The sequence below is a fragment of the Nycticebus coucang genome, chromosome 16 (assembly GCF_027406575.1).
Source record: "Nycticebus coucang isolate mNycCou1 chromosome 16, mNycCou1.pri, whole genome shotgun sequence".
Lineage (NCBI taxonomy): Eukaryota > Metazoa > Chordata > Mammalia > Primates > Lorisidae > Nycticebus > Nycticebus coucang.
The window spans coordinates 89,594,545-89,605,647 of record NC_069795.1 but is presented as its reverse complement, the minus strand read 5'-3'; the positions used below and the strand labels follow the sequence as shown (position 1 = coordinate 89,605,647).

Here is an 11,103-nt window from a genome sequence, read left to right as displayed (position 1 = left end):
TTTAAAAAAATAAAGGCATTTAAAATAAATGATAGCTGAGAAAGTTAATTGCTAACACAACTGCAGAAAAAGAACCAAGCTAAGGCTGGGCACGGTGGCTCATGCCTGTAATCCTAGCACTCTGGGAGGCCAAGGTGGGTGGATTGCTTGAGCTCACGAGTTTGAGACCAGCCTGAGCAAAAAGTGAGACCCCCATATCTACTAAAAATAAAAAAATTGAGGCAAGAGGATGGCTTGAGCACAGGAGTTGGAGGTTGCCGTGAGCTATAACTCCATGGCACTCTACCCAGGGCAATAGCTTGAGACTCTGTCTCAAAAAAAAAAAAAAAAAAAAAAGAACTAAAAGCCGGGCATTGTGGCTCATACCACTCTGAGAGGCAGAGGCGGGAGTGATCACTTGAGGCCAGGAGTTCACTTGAGACCAGCCTAAGCAAGAGTGAGCCCCCAGTCTCTGCAAAAAATAGAAAAATTAGCCAGGCATGGTGGTGAGCACCTGCAATTCCAGCTATAGGAGAGGCTAAAGCAGGAGAATAGCTTGAGCCCCGAAATTTGAGATTGCTGTGAGCTATGATGACACCACTGCCCTCTAGCCTGGGTGAGAGTGAGACACTCTCAAAAAAAAAAAAAAAAAAAGTGAAAAATATTTAATTAACTCAAAGGATGCAGGAAAAGAGAAACAAAAAAAAGATGAGACAAAAAGAAAGCAAAACAAATGGTAAATTTAACCTCCCCCATAGAAGTATTATGTTAAAGGCATGAGACTAAATATTTCAATTAAAAGGTAAAGAATGTTAGGCTTAATTCTAAAAATTCAATCAGCTATATGCTATCCACAAAGATGAACTTTAGAGAAATAGACACAGATTGAATTTAGAAAAAGGGAAAACATAAATGCACATTACATATAAAAATCATTTTTAAAAGCTAGTATACCTATGTTGATGTCAAAGTAGCAGTGATTATGAGAGGGTAGGGGGCCGGCCACATATGCGGAGGCTGGCCGGTTCAAACCCAGCCTGAGCCAGCTAAAGCAACAATGACAACTGCAACAACAAAAAAATAGCCGGGCATTGTGGTGGGGGCCTGGGGTCACAGCTACTTGGGAGGCTGAGTTAAGAGAATCACTTAAGCCCAAGAGTTTGAGGTTGCTGTGAGCTGTGACGCGATAGCACTCTACGCAAGGTGACAGCTTGAGACTCTGTCTCAAAAAATATATATATACATATACGAAGCAAGAATTGACAAAATTGAAAGGAGAAATAGACAAATCCACAAGTATAGTTGGAAAATTTATAATAACATCTGTAACTGATAAGAAAAGTATACAAAAACATCAGCAAGGATATAGATTTGAACACTACCCACATGACCTAAGTGACATTTATAGAACAATATGTCCACCAATCGTTCCCAGGATAGACCATGTGCTGAAGCATAACACGTCTCAGCACATTTTGGACAACTGAAATTTCCCAGGATACATTCTCTGCCTAAAACAAAATTAAATCAGAAATCATCAGAAATAAGAGAGTCAGAAAATTCCCACATAGTTGGAAACTAAACAAGATGTTTGTTTTTTTTTTCTTTTCCTTTTTCTTTCTTTCCTTTTTTTTTTTTTTTTTTTGAGACAGTCTCACTTTGTCTCCCTCAGTAGAGTGCCATGGTATCATAGCTCAACTTAAACTCCTGGCTCAAGAGATCCTCTTGCCTCAGCCTCCAGAGCAACTGGGACTACAGGCACCCACCACAATGCCTCACTATTTTTTAGAGATGGGATCTCACTCTTGCTCAGGCTGGTCGTCACTCCTAAGCTCAGGCAATCCACCTGCCTTGGTCTCTCAGAGTCCTAAGATTACAGGCATGAGCCACCGCACCCCGCTAAACAAGATGTTTCTAAATAAATTATGGGATCAAAGAAGAAATCACAAAAGAAATTAGAAAATATTTAAAGGTGAATGATAATGAAAATATGAAACAACAAATTTTGTGAAATGCACCCAAGCAGCTGTTAAAGTTTGTAGGTTTATTTGCTTATGTCAAAAAAGAGACAATGGTTTAAAATCAATCATCTAAATTTCCACAGTAACAAATAACAAAGATACAGGCAAAGATCAGTAATATAGACTATAGTCAAATCATAGAGGAAATGGACAAAGCCAAAAGTTGGTTCTGTGAAGAGATTAAAGAAAGGGATCAATCTTTTAACTTAGCAAATTGAGAGAGAGAGAAAGAGATACAAACCTCTACTCTAGAGGGAGGAGGAGAAAGAGAGAGAGAGAAACCACAGATTATTAATTTCAGGAACAAAAGAGGGAAGCTATTTATTTATTTATTTATTTATTTATTTTGAAACAGAGCCTCAAGCTGTTGCCCTGGGTAGAATGCCGTGGCATCACAGCTCACAGCAACCTCCAACTCTTGGGCTTAAGTGATTCTCTTGCCTCAGCCTCCCAAGTAGCTGGGACTACAGGTGCCCGCCACAACGCCCAGCTATTTTTTGGTTGTACTTGTCATTGTTGTTTGGTAGGCCCGGGCTGGATTCGAACCCACCAGCTCTGGTGTATGTGGCTGGTGCCTTAGCTGCTTGAGCTACCAGCGCCAAGCCAGGAGACTTTAAGTCTCGCCTTTATTAATGAAGGGATATGGAACAACCAGAACTATCATAACTTATCAATAGTGCCTTTGTAAAACGGTACAATACTCTGGAAAATTTTTTTGCAATTTCTTATGTGAAACAAACATATACCTAGTTTACGATCCAAGTGTAGTAGGCAGAATAATGTCCCTTTAAAGTTGTCCAAATCCTAATCCCTGGAACCTGTGACTATGTTATAGTCTATGGCAAAAGTGATTTTGCAAATGTAAGCAAATTAAGGACCTTAAAATTGGGGTATCATTTTGGATTATCCAGGTGGGCTCACTGTACTTGCAAGGGTCTTTAAAAGTGAAAGAGGGAGGCAGAAAGGAGAGCAAGCTGGAGTGATGCCCGGTGAGGAGGGTGCACCTGCTGTTGCTGGCTTTCAAGGTAGAGGAAGGGGCCATGACCCAAGGAATGTGTTCCCTTTCACTGGCAAGGGAAAGGATTCACCCCTACACCTTCCAGGAAGGGAGACAACCCTGATGGACAGTTTGGTTTTAGCCTAAGGAGATCTGTGTTGGACTTGAGACCTTCTGCTGCTACAAGGCGGAGCCTGGATTTAAACTCAGGCAGCCTAACTTTAGAGCAGGTGATTGTAACATCCACTCAAAACTGCAGTCACTTAAAAATTGCATAATCTTCCAAATGTTTGGATCAACCTAATTTTATTTAACTATTTTCATATTGTTAGACATTTAAATTATATACTGATTGGGGCTTTGCAAATTTAATGCACTGCTGAACATCTTAAAGTTATTCTCCTCCCCCACGCATGTTATGGACTGATTCCTAGGATTCCTTAGTTTTTAAAGTTTCTAAATTAGGCTAATAAAGTCTGGTTCCTCTCTGAATTACATATCGCATATAAATGACCTCCTTATTGACAAGACATTCATCACTAGATGTTAAATGTTTTGGTTCAGCTCTCGGTTTGCAAATTATTCCCTATAAAATATTAATCTGCTTTTGTTGATGTTTGAACCCTAAAGATAACTTGTGTAGACAGACACAAGTTCCTCATCTTATGCAACAGAGGAAACAGAATTTTTCATTGGAAAAGAATCTCACGGTTTATCTGATCCAATTCCATAGCTGATGGAGAAAGATAGTTCTAAAAACAGCTGGGCAAAAATAGAAATTTTATAAATTGAATCCCATTTTTTACTTACAAGGCAAGCTTGCTCTCAAAGAGAGTCTATGATAAATTCATCAGTAAGTGAAAATTTAGCTTGTGAACAATTAACAACCATTAAAATCAAGATGCAGAAAAGGACCAAACTGCAAGCTTTCAAATTGGACCTCAGACTTTGAAGTGATTCGGCTGTTACAAAATCATAGGGAGCATTTACGGGGTGCTTAACTGCACATCAAACACCATGGTCAGCACTTTACAGACTTACTCTCATTTAATCCTTACAGCAAACCTATGACGTCTGTATTGTTAATATCCCTTATTGTACAAATGAGGAAATGAGCTTGAGGGGTTGTTAAATAAGGATGCATTACTTTTTAAGAGCAGAGAACACTCTCCCCAAATGAGATTTCTATCTTAGATTCTTTGTGCAACAGGGTTGGAGATGGAGTGAGGAAGTCCACTCCATTTCACTAAAAAGCAAAACAAAAAAAAAAAACCCTAAAATTCTCTTAGTTTCTCAGGTTAAAAAAAAAAAAATAGAAAGCTATCTAGTATAGTGAAAATCTGACTTTTCTTGAAAGCTGAGATTGGAAGGGAGGTATGATTGATTGATTGGTGGCCTTTCCGGGAGGAGAGGCCCACCCAGAGGTCTATTGTAGAGGTCTCTTCTATGTCACTGGGTCCTTCTGTTTCAAAGCCCTCCCAGCACGCCTCCTGGGATCTCTCCCTCCTTCCTTTCCTTCCCTCCTCCCACACCTCCTCCCAAGGCCTCTTCCCAAGCCCAACCTTCCCTGCCTGCCTCAGTCCTTCCCTGTCATTCAAGCCATAACTCTATGGAAGCTTGTTGAATTCAGAAAGGAGAGGCTGACTTCTAACAGGTTCTACTTGTATAAATGAGTAATTCCTCCCCAGAGCCCAACCCTTATCCCAAGGAGCACGGTGCCCGTCGTTCCTCATGGGCCGCAGAGGTGCCCCACATGGGCTGTGGACTCATCTTAGGGGTGTCCTTTAGGCTCAGGTACCACAGAAGCCTGAGTGCTCACTCTGGGAGTGGGGGGCGGCGAGGGAGGCAGTTCCAGGGATAAGGAGCTATGGTGTCTTTCCAGTGCTCCTGTGGGCACTTCATAGAGCTGAGAACAGCCAGACACTTACCTTATTCTCCCTCACTTACAGGGAAACTGAACCAATAGAAAGCTCAAGGCTTTCTGTTAGGACCAAAAATCCAACTGTTGCTGAGATTAAGTCAGAATCCAAATCATTTGGTTTGAAAGATCCTGGGTTCAGGTCCAGCCTCTCTGGTCAGCTGTGTAACTGGGAACAAGTCTGTTAAGTCTCTGAGCCTTTTTTTTCTTTTTTCGGAAACAGAGTGTTCTACTCTGTCACCTTGGGTAGAGTGCCCAGAGCATCATAGTTCACAGCAACCTCGAACTCTTGGGCTCAGTCAATCTTCAATCCTTTTGCCTCAGCCTCCTGAGTAGCTGAGACTACAGGTGTGCACCACCACACGCAACTTTGTCTATTTTTAGTAGAGACAGGTCTTGCTCTTGCTCAGGCTGGCCTCCAACTTCTGAGCTCAGGTGATCCTCCTGCCTTGGCCTCCCAGAGTGCTAGGATTACAGGCATGAGCCACCGAATCTGGCCCCTGAACCTGTCTTTTGATGAGACGAGGATGATGATACCAACTTTTCAAGATTGTTTTGAAGCTTCACTACAAAAATTTCTACCTGAGGGTGCTTTGAAACCCCTAAAATCCTTAATGTGATATAATATATTCTTAAACAAAAAAGAAAATAGAAAACAACCTCCCTTGACCCCCTCAATCCAGGATTAGTCAAGCTCTTTAACCTATTCTTGGATGTACCGGGAGGTTTCTTCTCTCAGTCTGTCCTGAATAGATGTGGATTCTCTCTCCCTCTCTCCCCAGTTCCTGAGTTTCTGTGACAAGGGAAAGAGAAACAGGGCTCCTCTCTCCTAGAGTTTCTGTACAGGTGAACCCTTTGGCTCCAAAGAATGTATGTGTTCAGCCATCGCCCTCTCGTGGTAACTCCTATGAAGCTCTTTGGTTTCCCTGGCAGCAGAGTGGGTTGGACATTCAGAGGAGGAAGTACCAGGATGGAGCCTGGTACTGGGATAGCCAGCTGTGGGGTCCATGTGTGACCTCCATCTCTGCCCCAGGGCCATGTGCCCATCATGCTGGCAACAGGGTGTCCGATGTGTCCCTTTCATAGTGGGTGCTCTCTGGCTGGTGTTAACATGTGCTACAAAGACCTTCACCCTTTGGCCCACTCGGAATATCCATCATATCCTCTACCCCAGACCTCCTGGTCCTCATTATCCAAGCTCTTTCCTTCTAAACCCCTGCCCAGTCAGCCAAGCTATTAGCCACCTGAGAGTGGTGCATACTTTAACTTCAGAGATACTTCTGTCCACACAAAGAGGAGGATTAGATGCACCATCTGACCCTGCCTGTTTCCAGGCCCACTTTCTCCGTGTTTTGTCAAGGTTCCCCGAGTGAGGCTGCCGTGCGCCTGCACATACACAGGAAGCGGACCCATCTGTGCCCCACGCTCAGGCTTTCCCTTCCTCCTTCTGCGAGTGGGGCAGGAACCCCTACAGCGCATGTTCTGTCCTGGGGTACTGTGTCCATCCCACGGTGTGCTGCTGCTGGGCTGTGGGGCTGTTGGACCTTAGTGTCTGATGGGACCAGCTCAGGACGGCAGTTCTGCTGCATGGTCACTTGGTGACCCATGAAAATTTTTAATTTTCTTTTTCTTTTTTCTTTTCTTTTCTTTCCTTCTTTCTTTCTTTTTTCTTTTTCTTTTTTTTTTTGGCACACAGTTCTCTGCTGTAGATGGCATGACCTTGCTAGAGAATCTCAGTGGTCTGTGAATCAACCCCTTGGAGCTTGCCCTAGGTTGCTGAGCCTTCAACACCAAAATCTCTGCATCTCTGGGTGACACAGAGCCACTTGGAGACATTAGGATAGGGCAGCCTGAGCGGGGGGGTTCCCCTTCCTTCTCAGGTAATGCTCCTGTGAACGCAAACTGAATACATTAATGAGAGAGAGAAAGAAAGAAAAAAGAAGAAAATGAAGTTGCTCTTTGCTGGATTCTCTTGCCTTGTTTTGGGTCTTTTAATGTAGATATCTCTGTGAGTCCCTCCAGGGCAGAGTTAGAATCCCAGTTCCTCCACCACCCATGTGATCCTGGGCAAGCCACTTCCCTTCTCTGAGCCCTGATGTCCACCTCTGCAAAATGGGGCTAATATCTCTGTAATATCTAATATCTGAAAGCTCTGAGAGAGACCGCACACGAGGCCCCTGGCAGTGTCCGCACTCAGCCAGCACACCGCACATGCTGGACAGCATTCTTCCCCCCTGTGACCCTCTGACAAAGATCGCCTACTCCAACCTCAATAAATCTGTGCTAATGTGTCACTGGGTATGGATGAATTCATATAACCCTTGGATAACATGTGGTTAACATATGTGCATTTTAACAGGGCTCTTTACAGTGATTGTAATGATGTGTGGATTGTCTGGGGGGCCAGGCGGTTGTTTTCTCAAGTTGTAAACTCACCACTGCTCAGCTCCACGTTCTCCTCAGAGTCTCCAACCTCCCTTCCCCACAGCCCAGGGTCTGCCCACGCTGGCTCCTGTGCTCAAAGCTTGGGCTACATGGTGTGAGTATTGGTTTATGTGGTGTACGTATGTGCATGTGTGTTGTTTGTGTGACGTGAGTGTGGGAGTTGCTTGTATGTTTGTATGAACGTGTGTTATGTGGTGTATGTCTATATGTTGTGCGTTGTACATATTTGTGCATCCTTTAAAATCCCCAGAACTGGGGCGGTGCCTGTGGCTCAGTTGGTAGGGCACCGGCCCCATATACCGAGGGTGATGGGTTCAAACCCGGCCCCGGCCAAACTGCAACCAAAAAATAGCCGGGCGTTGTGGCGGGCGCCTGTGGTCCCAGCTGCTCGGGAGGCTGAGGCAAGAGAATCGCTTAAGCCCAGGAGTTGGAGGTTGCTGTGAGCTGTGTGAGGCCACGGCACTCTACCGAGGGCCATAAAGTGAGACTCTGTCTCTACAAAAAAAAAAAAAAAAATCCCCAGAACTGACCCTGCCTAAGTGCCATCTCCTTACCCCGCTGCGGGCTCTGAACCTAGCTCTTCTGCCCCCAGTGAGGCAGTGGGCAGCACCTGTGTCCTGCCAGATCTTTGCATCTCAGCCTCTAGCGTAGGGCATGGTGCTAAAAGGTGCTCAGTGCGGGTCAGTCATACTTAGCTGATTGAACTGGAAAATGCAGGGGTGGAATGGTCTTTTCAGGACGGTGCTGCAGTGCCCTCTAGTGGGTTTTCTCTGAACCTCTCAAGGTGTGAGGTTCCTCTGGTCCTTGAGTGGTGAGGCTCAGAAGCCAAGGCCAGCCACTTGGCCTTGGTCTTTTTGGTTACACCTCTGCAGAGCCGGGAACAGGGAGCAGCTGAGGATGTAGGGGTGAGGCTGGGGTCAGACTGAGAAGAGGTCCCAAGACCTCTCCTTCTCATCATCCTTCTCTTTTCTTTTAAGGCAGAAACGCCTCAACATATGGGCTGAAAGGAAGGAAAGAATGAATGTTTGTATGTCAGGCACTCTTATAAGTAATTTGTTGAAATGGAGAAAGGAAATAAAGTAGGAGATAAGAAAAAAACTGATAGTTTCCCAATTGCTGTGGACATGACCATAAAAAAAACTTCCACTAGGTTTTCTATCTGCTACTTTGGTAGCACTCAACCTACTGGGAACATTGTATTAATCCTTTATTAGACTATTGTTTTCTCTCCATTGCCTGCGTCCAAGTGGAAATACAAAGCAAGCAACTGTGATTGTCTAATAGATTTTACAGCAGGAACAGTGCATGCCTGGATCTCTTGCACCTCACAGAAGAGATATTTCTAGCTAATTGTTCAGGACAGCTAATAACTAGGTGCTTTGTGGAGCTAAGGGAGGCTTGTTTTATACCATCATCTTTGGAGATGTAAACTTTTGTTATTATGTAGGGCTAATAGGACAACTGTGGATTGAGGATCTGTTCATTAAAAAGGTAGGTACATGTTAGAAAAAACATTGGTCATTTCAAAGAGGGCTCATGGAGCTGTGAAACCAAGAGCTCTTAACGCCGTGACTATATATTGAAGTTCTCTGCAGGATGCTGTAACACTAAATAGTGCTATGTTTTCCTGAGGAGAGGTATAAGACTTAAAAAAAATTGATAAATCCACCAAGTCAGGAATGGGAAACAAACAGGAAACAGCAACCACCAGAAAATATAATCAAAGGAAGAGACAGGTATCATAATCTTGGTGATTATGAATAAACTATCCATTGTCTTTATGTGAATTTTTTAATTTAGCTATTTCTTGTTAATAATAAATGTCTGGATGCAGTGGCTCATGCCTGTAATCTCAGCACTTTGGGAGGCTGAAGGAGTTTGGGACTAGCCTAGGCAACATAGTAAGATTCTGCTTTTATGGCTCAGCGCCTGTAGCTCAAGTGGCTAAGGCACCAGCCACATACACCAGAGCTGGTGGGTTTGAATCCAACCTGCCAAACAACAATGATGACTACAACCAAAAAATAGCCAGGCATTGTGGCAGGTGCTTGTAGTCCCAGCTACTTGGGAGGCCTAGGCAAGAGAATCGCTTAAGCCCAGGAGTTGGAGGTTGCTGTGAGCTGTGATGCCACAGTACTCTACCCAGGGAAACAGCTTGAGGCTCTGTCGCAAAGGAAAAAAAAAAAAAGATTTTGTTTCTAAAAAAAAATAAAATAAAATACATTAGCCAGGCATGGAGGCATGTGCCTAGTGTTCCAGCTACTCAGGAGGTTGAAGTGGAAAGTGCTTGAGTCCAGGAGTTTGAGGCTGCAGTGAGCTGTGATCACTGCATAAGGAGTCAGCACACCAGCCTGGGTGAAGAACAAGGCCCTCTCTCAAAAAAACAAAAAAAAAAGTTTGTTCCTAAAACAAGATGACACATCACATAAAGGCCAAAATTCCCACGTCCACATCTAATACATTAGCATATCTTGTTGGCTCTAGGTCCCAAACACATCCCCATCTATCTTCACTGCCAGCACGACTGTCCAAGTACCCAGTCACTTCTCAACCCTTCTCTGGGTTCCACTCTTACTGCTGAACAATCCAGATTCCATACAGGACCAGAATGTTCTTTTGGAACCATATATCAAACCACATTGCCACCCCTTTGTTTAATAATGTTTAATTTGTCCCCTATTTCACTTGAAAAAAAAAATCCAAACTCCTTTCTGTGGCCTCCAAGAGTCTATGAGTGGGGCAAAAGAATGATGCCACTCAAGAGAGTGGGACCAGGGCCAAATGATTGTGGTTACAGAGCATAAATTTTGACCTAAGGAAGGGGGAAGTTTCTAATAATCAAGACCATCCAGACTGACTGTCCAGTAAGGAGTAAAGTCCCCGTATGGAGAGCACAGAGCTGAGGGTTTCTGCAGGGGGTAGGCTGGAGGCCAGCATAGAAGATCTCCTCCCTTTTTGCCTTTCTGAAAAAGATTCTATAACTCTAGGAGTAGGAAATGTGAGAAGGACACACCCATTTTAGTGATGATTGGAGAGACCAACAAATAGAGTCTGAAGGTGGGCAGTCACCCTGTAGGAAGCATCACTCCTGGGCTTTTTCTTGAATACTTTTTTCAGCAGGGAGCTCAGCACCTGCGGGCAGCCCTTTCTTTTGGTTAACACTTTAAATCTTGGGCAGGACAAGTCTGCCTGCCTCCCTGAAACTTGCTGTTCTCAGCTTTAGTTCTTCCTTCTTGCAGAGTTCTGAGCACTCTTCCAAAAGTGTGCCAGAGACTGTGCTGCATATTGGGAACATAGACATGAAAAGTGCAAACTCTGCTGTCAAGAAATTCACAAACTAGAGAGAGCTAGAGCACTGTAAGGACAACTGGACTGGTGGAGTGTCTGTCGCAAAGGGCAGAGCATGCTGGAACTGGAGTGCAGGAGACCTCAACCCTGACTAAGCATTGCTGCCATCCGGGAGCTCTGAAAAATACCACACATGGTAGCCATGTGTACCCAGAGATTTTGAGGGCAAGGCCCAGGCTTTGGTGCTTTTTAAAAGTTCCCCGGGTAGTCCTAAGGTGACTAAGGTTGGGGACCCCTGGCTTAGTTAGGAAGTGCTTCATCTTTGAGACACTTGGATTAGAATCCACGTTCTGCCACTGGACAGCTGAGTGACCATGGCACTCAGTCCTGTGAATGAGAAGAAGAAACAGGAGGGAGGGAGAGAAAGAAAGAGAAGGAGAGATATCTTGAATGGT

At 44.2% G+C, this 11,103-nt stretch overlaps 1 non-coding gene and 1 pseudogene across 1 annotated transcript; both read left to right on the top strand.

The window, feature by feature from the left end:
- The first annotated feature begins 8,459 nt into the window (after window positions 1-8,459).
- LOC128568286 (uncharacterized) lies at window positions 8,460-8,557 on the top strand (annotated as a pseudogene).
- A 318-nt stretch (window positions 8,558-8,875) lies between these two features.
- On the top strand, window positions 8,876-9,003 carry LOC128568276 (small nucleolar RNA SNORA25). Its single transcript, XR_008375090.1, has one exon. It is a non-coding gene; the product is annotated as a small nucleolar RNA SNORA25 (small nucleolar RNA).
- The last annotated feature ends 2,100 nt before the right edge of the window (window positions 9,004-11,103 follow it).